Source organism: Argopecten irradians, chromosome 6 (assembly GCF_041381155.1).
Source record: "Argopecten irradians isolate NY chromosome 6, Ai_NY, whole genome shotgun sequence".
In the NCBI taxonomy this organism is placed as follows: Eukaryota; Metazoa; Mollusca; class Bivalvia; order Pectinida; family Pectinidae; genus Argopecten; species Argopecten irradians.
Genome location: NC_091139.1, coordinates 31,836,298 through 31,848,330, shown reverse-complemented (window position 1 = coordinate 31,848,330; position 12,033 = coordinate 31,836,298). Strand labels below are relative to the sequence as shown.

The following is a 12,033-nucleotide window of genomic DNA, read 5'->3' as shown; positions in this document are numbered from 1 at the left end:
CATATCCATCCGGAAATGGACTGGGAGGAAATCTCCTGCTGACCCTGTTTAATGGGCATGATTAGACGAGATCGAGACCTTCGCCGCCTCCCTCCCTCCACCCTGGTTTTGTCAAAGTAAAACATAAAAGCCTGACAGGGACATAGCAACCGATTATTCTCCTCAGACTCAATAGAGACTGTCAGGGAAGGAATCCTAATGGGATCGGGCGAAAAACCAGGAACCTGATACTTTGCCAAAAAGGCAGGATCGGTAAGAAAAGTAACGGCAGAGCTATCTCTGGCGCAACGGAGGCACGAACAGTGCATATACCAGTGTTCCAGCTAGGTCGGTTTAGCAGGGCGCGGCGCCCTGCCCTTAATTTCCAGCGCCCTGCCCTTTTTCCTAACGCCCTGCCCTTTTCCCCCATCGCCCTGCCCTTTTTTCGATTTCCCCATACTGTCTCGATATCGTCGGCCCAAATTCCGGACTTAGCAAGTCCAGCTAACACAACTTCCTGCTTCCTGTTTGCTCGCGCATATCATTGATGTCTTCAACTTCCGACTTACAATAAACAAATTTACAATGTTTTTATCTCGCCAAGAACTCAACAAATCGGCAAAGAAATGTCACGATCTTTTGTGGATGTTCAGGTATGTAGTTATTTGCAATTCTCGTCATATATTTTGATACATTTTTGCCTCGATTGCTTCAAAATCGGCGTGGCATTTTCGCGTGTCGGCTTTTCTTTGATGTGCAAAAAGTAAATAAATTCACAAAATAAGAAGCTTTATCGGTCAAGAAGCGAGATTTTGAATTGGCAATTATTATTCTAGGCCACCGATAACACTTTGGAATAGATATATTGCGTAATTTGTCGTTTAATTATAGATTTTATGGTAGTCTGAGCCGTGAGGCATGGCTTCGTTAAGTCCAGGCACAAATCATCAAAATACACGGAGTTATTTCAGTCATCGAATTTCTCATTTAATTCTATACATTTATTTAAACTTAATTTGAACAAAAAGTATTACTATAAGCCGTATTTTTCGTTCACAAACGTTAATTCAGAGACATGCAATTTCAAATAATTAACATTGAGAATAAAATTTGAAGAATGGTCCAATTGTTTAATATTTTGGGTTTCTTTTTAATTTGTAGAGCTTCCTTCTACTCCATAGATGACAAATCTGATGCTGAGGACTAGTACTAGTACTCCTGATGTCCAGCGCTAGCTGACACATTTGAACACCTCACAATTGCAACCAGCCTTATTTTATTGTGTGTCAGTGATTTAGTGATGTGTGACAAATTTCCTAGGTTATATATACACATACTTTTATCAAAGAAGTCTTTTTGAAGTCAATTACAATTGTTGTTAACTACTTAATTTGGACACGCAACTTTGTTACAATTTGTATATATTTTTTAATTTCAATTTATTAACTTCTTGATATCATGGATGAAAGTGTGTTTGTTTTAATATTGATAACTTGTAATGTCTGAGAGATGTGTAGGTATGTCTACTGAGTGCATGGTGAGATTACAGGGAGCTGTGGATACATTGTTTTCAACATTTACTAGCTATATAGTTGTTAAATAAATTGAATTTAATTGAAAGAATTTTGTTTCTTCTCTTTTCATTCTGTAAATCCATTCAAGCTCATGGATAGAACTAAATTCTGAAACAAAATGGTAAACACATGATCACTTAAAGACAAATTGTGGCAATTTATAATGCATGTACTTATTTGGTAAATGTTACTTGATGCAAGACTGAATGGATTTTGTAAATGACAACACACATTGCAAAAACAAATATATGGAAGATGTTCTTAAAGTAAGACTTAAGGAATCAACAGAGAGTACAGAGACAACTACAGAACTGAAACAAAGCAGATTTTGTGGCATCCTGTTAATCCAAATAAAAAATAAACAAATTATTATCAAAACAGTCAACATTTTCTTTCTATGTCTCAGACATTTTGGAGAATCCACAAAACACTCCCAAAGTCTACTTGATGCCATAATATAGGTATTGATATTACAATCATTGACGATTATGATGCAATGATATACATATTATACAGTTGTTTCTGATATTAGCTGTATGTCATATATAAAATGCCCTAAAAGTTTTATGTCGCGGAAAAAAATGCCCTTTTTTTGCCCAGCGCCCTGCCCTTTTCAAATCCTAGCTGGAACACTGTATACAATATACTTCTCTTACGCCAAGAGGCAAGAGCAAGAAGGAAGACCGTCTTAAAAGTTAAAATTAATGGAGACTCACCCCGATGGCTCATGAGGAGTTCAGTGATTCTTACACAAGTGCTAAGTTCTGGTAGACGGCATAATAGGAAGACCTACTTGATCGGGCGATGCGAGCTGACACGGCCGAGGAAAAGTCCGCCTGAGCGAGTCCTCCTGAGATAGCCCCAACGTGTGAAGGTGGACCGAGACCACAATTAATTTTGCTATATGTTTCCTTGTAACGTTAAAATTCATAATAACTTCCCAAAATTTCATTGACAAGTTTCCATCTAATCTGGTCAAGGTCAATAACCGAGGAGCAATAAAAACATCAGAAAATTCAATATTTTACATTATAACAGTTAAAATGACATATACATTACACATCTACATTAGATTTGTTGGCAAATACCAAGTTCACAGGGGCATGCTGCATGTTTTCATAAAATACATACATTTCTTAAGGGACTTCGTGGGTACTGAAACCGGAAGTATGTAATTGTGGTCTCAGTCCAGGTGGAGGATCATATCGGGACGTGAATGCATTGTCCGAGACCGAGGCTGGCGTAGGAGATTGGTCCGGAGTGGGAGAACTAGAGGAACATCCACCAGAAACAACAAGAGCTCCGGAAAGCAGGGTTGTCTCGGCCACAGGGGTGCTATCAGAAGGAGGGAGCAACGATGCTCCTGAAACTTCTGTAGAACCCTGCCCAACCAAGTTGAACGGAGGGAATGCAAAATCCAGAGATGAGCTTCCACAACCCAAACCATAGGGTCTGCCACCGGGGAGACAAAGGTTGGCAACTGGTTGTTTGAAAAAGTCTATGTGAGGCCTGTCACACACCTGGCAAATGCCCTCGAAGATCGAGGGATTTAGCTGCTATTCGGTGAGAACCGGCTGGCGGCGCCTGGAGAGGGTATCCGCCAGAACATTCAACCTGTCTGGAAGATGCTTGACTAAAATAGTAAACTGAGCGAGGCCACTAAAGACGTGAGACCTTATCCCTCCATGTCTGTCCAGATACTCGACAACTGTAGAGTTGTCCGTAGCCACACAAACCACCTTTGAATGCAGTCTTCCGAAAAGCCTGCAGAGCTAGAGCCAAAAGAACAGTCCTCATCTCCAGCACGTTGATGTGCTAGAAGAGTGGCTCCCAAGACCACTAAAAATATTAAATGTCCATTAGTGAGTTTAATTACGCAGGAACCTATCTTTAAGTGAGAAAGTGAAAAAGTGAGTACACATTTTAGAAAAAAATCGCTATAATTTTTCTTTTGTAAACTACCGATTTCGTCACGAACAATTTTGACTCTTAAGTGAGTCCAAGATAGATTAAGCAATTATAAACGAGGGAGTGGTGGGTGGGGCATGGTCAGAAGGTTGATATCTAGATATAGATGTTATTATACACAATTAGGAGATAACAAAGTGAGGTAGCCTCTGACGCAACTGTGTGTGACTTCTCTCAATAGTTGATGCACAGGAACGAGGATAAATAACTGTTAAGCTAAATATGAAGCTTAAGTGAATTAGGGACTATAAAATAAGATTTATGTAACAGAATAGGAAAGCGGAAGGTCCGTCAGTTTCGGACATTTGTCGGAGCTGATTGTTATACCCCCCAACCTTGAAAAGTATTCTTTTTATAGATCAATGACACAAATAAAGCAGATAAAGTTATGAAAAAAACAAGTAACATCTGTATTGATGGTTTTAATTTGAGTTAATCAAAAGCAATACGTCAGAGATTGACATGGAGTACTAAAAAGTTATCTACTGCCGGTATTGTTAGACATATGATAAGATAGCGGTATATCTTTAAAAATGACATAATATCATCAATAGTATCTTAGAAAAGCTTTCATCTTAGTCATCAGAATAAATGTAGCTCTAGACACCCAAATTATTGGACGGGGCGTCCACTTTCGATTTCGCTTAGGCAACCTGAGAGATAAATTATCAATCATAGTCCCAAATGTCTATTTGATAAACCTCATGAACAATTGCTTTTGGGTAAACATGTGACATAGACATGGCGTGGGTCACCCACAAACATGACAATCGCTGAACAGGTCCCGGAAGTATTATCAACTAACCGATATGCTTTTGTTGTTGAAAGCCAGATAATTGTACGGATTGATAACCATGTTGTATGGCTTCACCTCAAATTGCCGTATCCTAGAGCAATCTGATAAAATGAACAATAATTCTCGATTAAAGCGAAAAGAATGTCAAAAACATAATAAAACATTTATCAATAACTTAATTATTTCATCTTTTTAATCATAACATACATTCAAACCTGTGTAAATAGACAAGTGACAGACAAAATATAGATATGTGTCTTGATAGATATTAAAACTAACTTATATTTTGATCTTTCATAATTTTTTAATGCGCGTCAATAATCCCGCAGAAAATCGGAATTTAGTCATCCGCTCTGATATTTTTCGTAATTAAAGATAGTCTGTCTACTTTGCATTATTTCAAGCACGATCACAGGTATATTAACTAATTGACAATATTGAACATATAAATATATATTAATGACCGCAATATCTTTCTCACAATCGTTATTTGAAATTGCCGGATTATGAGTTAAAACTGTACAGTCACTTGCATTATTTTGAAACTGGCACTGTATAGTTGTTTGCAAGAACACTGTATAGTCGCTTGTTTTATAGATGAGATTTATTTAGTGATAGATTGATTATGATACATATCTATTAAATTGAGAAACAAACAAATTAGTAATTTTCTTCAGAACAAAAGTTAAATACTTCCCACTAGTACCATTATTGAAATGTTTTAATTTTTATTTTACTTCAGAATAAAAGTATTGAAAATAATTAATTACATCCGAAAAAAATCTAAGGTATTATGCCCTATATGGAATGAGTTACTGGTTGCACAGACAACAAAAGCAAAACAAATTATTTTATGTGTTCTTTTGTATTTATCAAACATATATACACACGATTAGATAATAAAAGGTAGTAACTTGTACGTACAAGATAATAATTTGTAAGTACAGGATACTGAATTACGTACAAGATATTAACTTGTACGTACAAGATAATAAGTTGTACGTTCAAGATACTATCTTGTACGTACAAGATAATAACTTGTACGTACAAGATACTAAGTTGTACGTAAAAGATACTATCTTGCACGTACAAGCTACTAACTTGTACGTACAAGATAATAACTTGTAAGTACAAGATACTAACTTGTACGTACAAGATACTAACTAATAATAGGCTCAAAATCTTTAAACGACTTTTTGTGAATAACTAAGAGGCATAAATACCTGCTATTGGGCCTGTGACATGCTGGGATGAATGGCTACCACGTTTGTTCAAATGAATGACTTTGACCTTCATTCAAGGTCACAGGGGTCAAATAGGCTCAAATCTTTAATCGAGTTTTTCTGAATAACTAAGAGGCCTAGAGACCTACTTTTGGGCCTGTGACATGCTGAGATGAAGGGCTACAAATTTTGTTGAAATGAATGGCCTTGACCTTCATTCAAGGTTACAGGGGTCAAATAGGCACAAATCTTTAAACGACTTCTTGTAAATAACTAAGAGGCCTATAGACCTGATATTTAGCCTGTGACATGCTCGGATGAAGGGCTATCAAGTTTGTTCAAATGAATGACCTTGATTTTCATTTAAGGCCACAGTGGTTAAGAAGGTTAAAATCTTTAAAAGACTTCTTCTCAAGAACCGAAAGGCCCAAGGGGACTCATATTGGGCCTGCGGCAAGCTGGGATGAAGAACTACCACGTTTTTTTCAAATGAATGACCTTGATCTTAATTCCAGGTCACAGGGGTCAAATAGGCTCAGATTTTTAAGCGACTTCTTGTGAATAACTAAGAGGCTTAGATATCTGATATTGAGCCTGTGATATGCTGTGATGAAGGGATATCAGGTTTGTTCAAATGAATGACCTTGATCTTCATTCAAGGTCACAGGGGTCAAAAAGGCGAAAATCTTTAGACGACTTCTTCTCAAGAACCGAATGGCGCAGGGTACTCATATTGGGCCTGCTGGGATGAAGGTCTACCAAGTTTGTTCAAATGAATGACCTTGATCTTCATCAAGGTCACAGGGGTCAAATAGGTTAAGATGTTTTATGCGACATCGTGTAAATAACTAATTATAAGAGGCCTAGATACCTGATATTGAGCCTGTGACATGCTGGGATGAAGGGCTATCAGGTTTGTTCAAATGAATGACCTTGATCTTCATTAAGTTTTTTGAAAGAAGTCAGAATAAAAACTTGTGCATTATAATTGATATAATATGTGATATACAGGGAACCTGAAAACACAAGACTACAATAAGATGACGCTGAAGAATAGTTCATTTCATTGTCAACAGACGCAATTTACCGATGATCATGAAAGTATGCCCTAGATAGATCAAAGGTTTGATTTAATTTTAATTCAATTAGTTAACGAAAATTTTCTTATTTCATTTGGCGGGAACAACAACACTGGAAAGATATTAACTGTAATTTTAGATTATTTTTTTTGGCAAATTTAATTATCATCATATTTTTTTTTTTTTTTTTTTTTAAGAAATAATACAGTGTGTGCTATATTCTGAATATCGTTACTATCAAACTGAATTTAAAAACTGGCTAATGAAACACGGTGTCCCTATAAGACCAATTTAGTCTTAGACGACCATTTGCATGTTTGCCTCATAACTCAATAGTGCATCTAAACATACGACATTCAACATTCCAAAACGTTCATTGGACAACGACCGTACTGTTAATTTCATGCAGCTGGGCAAACCGTGACGTTCGACATTTGCAGTTTGAATTTTGTAAAGCTAGACTTTCACTACAGGGGAATAAGGAAGCAGTGATAGAGTTTTTTTTTTTTTTTTTTTTTGCAGTGAAATGTCAGCTCATATCGTGAATAGTGTTACCCTAAACTACTTCTAAACATTGATTTATCAATTGTACCTAAAATTATGTAACACGGAAGAACAATAAAAGAACGATAAATTATCTTTACAATGTAGCTTTTTTCGATATTGATATTTGAATAAGGCGACTCATTCACTTTAACAAACAGCATGCAAAACATTTTACTGATGTAAGTATATATACACACACAATGTAATATCATCAATTTCTACCAATGAATATCATTTTAAACAGAAGAAGAGGCATAAAGACATGTCGAGGCACTTACACCACGACATTTCCTTTAGTTTAGTTTAAACATATTTCATTGACGCCAAGGATTGGGTACATGTTATCAAACTGATATAAAGTCCTCTCCAGCATAAACTACAATCATTAATCAACAATTCGTATATGGTAGACTTAATATACAATTGTGTTAACAAGCCATATAAAAAACCGATGATGTGCTACTCCAAGCGGTTTGACTTAAGACGTATAGATACGTCATGCCGTATGTTGAGTCAATATCACATAGCCATGGAATAAAAAAAACTAGAAAGACATGTTTTATCCTACAATCAACTATGATCAAGTATATAGCCCATATTAAATATGACCAAACCTGAGTACCCGAAGGAAAACATTAAGCAAATTTTGAATAAATCAAGCTGATAACCACTATTTAGTAAGTAGATACTGTACTAAGTGTAAAATGAGGATCTGTGTGATAACAAATCTACTGTTTATTGGCTATAGTGTTGTCTCAATGAAATATACAATACCTAAGAATCTCCATTATATTTATTTATTTGTGTATTAGTGTGTGTTGTGTGGATTTTAATTGTTTTCCATATTAGTTTTACTTTGTTTTCATATTATCTTTTCTTTCTATTTACTTCTTATACATGTGAATTAATGCTTATCTTTTCTTTAAAATCACTGTCTGATGGTGTTTTTTGCGCTTTTTTGATGTTTTATTTTACTTTGTCTTCATTATTTTCTTACATAGAAACAAAGCACATAATTTTTTGCAGATATATATCTCTATATGTATATTAACTACCTTGTAGTTATTACATTGATCAGTATTGAAGAGTCAAGTATTTAAATTGTCTATTAAAACAAACACGAGATTACGGAGTAGCACTTGACGACACTGATATATAATGTACCCGGGGACTCCCCTTCTAATCCGTAATTATCTTTATGTCTATCCATTGATATCTCATGATTAGAATATACCTACTTTACACTCCCATTCATCACTGCTAAGTTTACCCAATCACTTCTGATTCTACAGTTATATAACCATCTATACGCTAATGACGTCTGCACCATATACCAATCAATGCATGGAATATCAGAATTCATAACAATGAAGAATATATAACCGTATATCAGTTAAAAAAATTCGCGGTTTTCTAAAAGAAATGTATTCGCGGAGATTATGTTTCGCGATCATTCGTGAGTATGAATTATACTATTAATACTATGTACTTGAATATTTCACTGATGTTAAGAATTTAAGGATTTCAGTGAAAACACGAATATAGCATAACTGAACCACTCGCGAAATTGAACCGCTATGGAGTATTATTATAAATATATCTGTACACAAACACCAAAGGAATTTTATATCATATACTTCAGATACGTGTAAATGTACTTTTATTCTCTGTCATACCAACATATGTAATACTGGCTAGTCTCATATAACACACTCATGTCGCAGGAGGCTATATATTACATGCCTACCCATACAAGACAGCCTCGTGACATCACGGCGTCAACAAAATTACTATTTTCTCTGTAACATTTAACATGTTTTTTTCAGAAATATGGTGACTTTACTATAAAAGATGCAAACAACAGTATTTGCGTTGAAAATATCACGCAATTTTCATGTATGATTTACTTCATTGATTTCGCTTCGCATCCATATACTGGTTACTCTAAATGTATTGAATGCATCCATCTTTGTACTGAACATCGAAAGCCAAAAACTGTAATGGAAGCATTACTCAAAACTAATACATTTTGAAAAAAAATGTAAAAATTAACATATCATTTGATTTCGCCGCAAACACTACCCTTGAGAAAGTGTATCAATCGTGCTTTGCTTTGCATCTGTAAGTTATGGGTTCATAATTCGCCATTTTAAATGTCAATCATGTTGACTTGACAGCTATGATAATTTATAGTGGCGGATTTTTTGTTTTATTTGAGGCACATCCTCATTATATTTAGAGAGGCTATACATTATAAACACAAGGCCACACGAGTTTGATTTTATTTCCAACAATTTATTTCAGATTGGATATATTTAAAGAAACACTACTTGGCGGATCTACAGTGTTAATATTAAATACATTAAATGAAATGTTTTATTCATAACGAATCGAGAAGCATTTACCAATAATATCTTAGAGGTATTGTAAAGTACACTGTACAACACAAAAAATACCTTAGAGGTATTGTATAGTACACTGTACAACACAAAAAATACCTTAGAGGTATTGTATAGTACACTGTACAACACAAAAAATACCTTAGAGGTATTGTATAATACACTGTACAACACAAAAAAATACCTTAGAGGTATTGTATAGTACACTGTACAACACAAAAAAATACCTTAGAGGTATTGTGTAGTACACTGTACAACACAAAAAATACCTTAGAGGTATTGTATAGTACACTGTACAACACAAAAAATACCTTAGAGGTATTGTATAGTACACTGTACAACACAAAAAATACCTTAGAGGTATTGTATAGTACACTGTACAACACAAAAAATACCTTAGAGGTATTGTATAGTACACTGTACAACACAAAAAATACCTTAGAGGTATTGTGTAGTACACTGTACAACACAAAAAATACCTTAGAGGTATTGTATAGTACACTGTACAACACAAAAAATACCTTAGAGGTATTGTATAATACACTGTACAACACAAAAAATACCTTAGAGGTATTGTATAGTACACTGTACAACACAAAAAATACCTTAGAGGTATTGTATAGTACACTGTACAACACAAAAAATACCTTAGAGGTATTGTATAGTACACTGTACAACACAAAAAAATACCTTAGAGGTATTGTATAGTACACTGTACAACACAAAAAATACCTTAGAGGTATTGTATAGTACACTGTACAACACAAAAAATACCTTAGAGGTATTGTATAGTACACTGTACAACACAAAAAATACCTTAGAGGTATTGTATAGTACACTGTACAACACAAAAAATACCTTAGAGGTATTGTATAGTACACTGTAACAACACAAAAAATACCTTAGAGGTATTGTATAGTACACTGTACAACACAAAAAAATACCTTAGAGGTATTGTATAGTACACTGTACAACACAAAAAATACCTTAGAGGTATTGTATAGTACACTGTACAACACAAAAAATACCTTAGAGGTATTGTATAGTACACTGTACAACACAAAAAAATACCTTAGAGGTATTGTATAGTACACTGTACAACACAAAAAATACCTTAGAGGTATTGTATAGTACACTGTACAACACAAAAAATACCTTAGAGGTATTGTATAATACACTGTACAACACAAAAAAATACCTTAGAGGTATTGTATAGTACACTGTACAACACAAAAAAATACCTTAGAGGTATTGTATAGTACACTGTACAACACAAAAAATACCTTAGAGGTATTGTATAGTACACTGTACAACACAAAAAATACCTTAGAGGTATTGTATAGTACACTGTACAACACAAAAAATACCTTAGAGGTATTGTATAGTACACTGTACAACACAAAAAAATACCTTAGAGGTATTGTATAGTACACTGTACAACACAAAAAAATACCTTAGAGGTATTGTATAGTACACTGTACAACACAAAAAAAACCTTAGGGTATTGTATAGTACACTGTACAACACAAAAAATACCTTAGAGTTATTGTATAGTACACTGTACAACACAAAAAATACCTTAGAGGTATTGTATAAGTACACTGTACAACACAAAAAATACCTTAGAGGTATTGTAAAGTACACTGTACAACACAAAAAAAATACCTTAGAGGTATTGTATAGTACACTGTACAACACAAAAAATACCTTAGAGGTATTGTATAGTACACTGTACAACACAAAAAATACCTTAGAGGTATTGTATAGTACACTGTACAACACAAAAAATACCTTAGAGGTATTGTATAATACACTGTACAACACAAAAAATACCTTAGAGGTATTGTATAATACACTGTACAACACAAAAAAATACCTTAGAGGTATTGTATATATACACTGTACAACACACAAAAAATACCTTAGAGGTATTGTATAGTACACTGTACAACACAAAAAATACCTTAGAGGTATTGTATAATACACTGTACAACACAAAAAATACCTTAGAGGTATTGTATAATACACTGTACAACACAAAAAATACCTTAGAGGTATTGTATAATACACTGTACAACACAAAAAAATACCTTAGAGGTATTGTATAATACACTACTGTAAAACACAAAAAAAAGTATGAATACATTAACAAAAAAAACCTAGAGGTATTGTATAATACACTGTACAACACAAAAAATACCTTAGAGGTATTGTATATAATACACTGTACAACACAAAAAATACCTTAGAGGTATTGTGTAGTACACTGTACAACACAAAAAATACCTTAGGGGTATTGTATAGTACACTGTACAACACAAAAAATACCTTAGAGGTATTGTATAATACACTGTACAACACAAAAAATACCTTAGAGGTATTGTATAATACACTGTACAACACAAAAAATACCTTAGAGGTATTGTGTAGTACACTGTACAACACAAAAAAATACCTTAGAGGTATTGT

The 12,033-nt window shown here is 34.3% G+C and overlaps 1 long non-coding RNA gene across 1 annotated transcript; it reads left to right on the top strand.

Annotated features, from left to right (window-relative positions):
- The first annotated feature begins 290 nt into the window (after positions 1-290).
- LOC138325651 (uncharacterized) lies at positions 291-1,602 on the top strand. The gene is made up of 2 exons (XR_011208814.1): positions 291-632; positions 1,141-1,602. It is a non-coding gene; the product is annotated as an uncharacterized lncRNA (long non-coding RNA).
- The last annotated feature ends 10,431 nt before the right edge of the window (positions 1,603-12,033 follow it).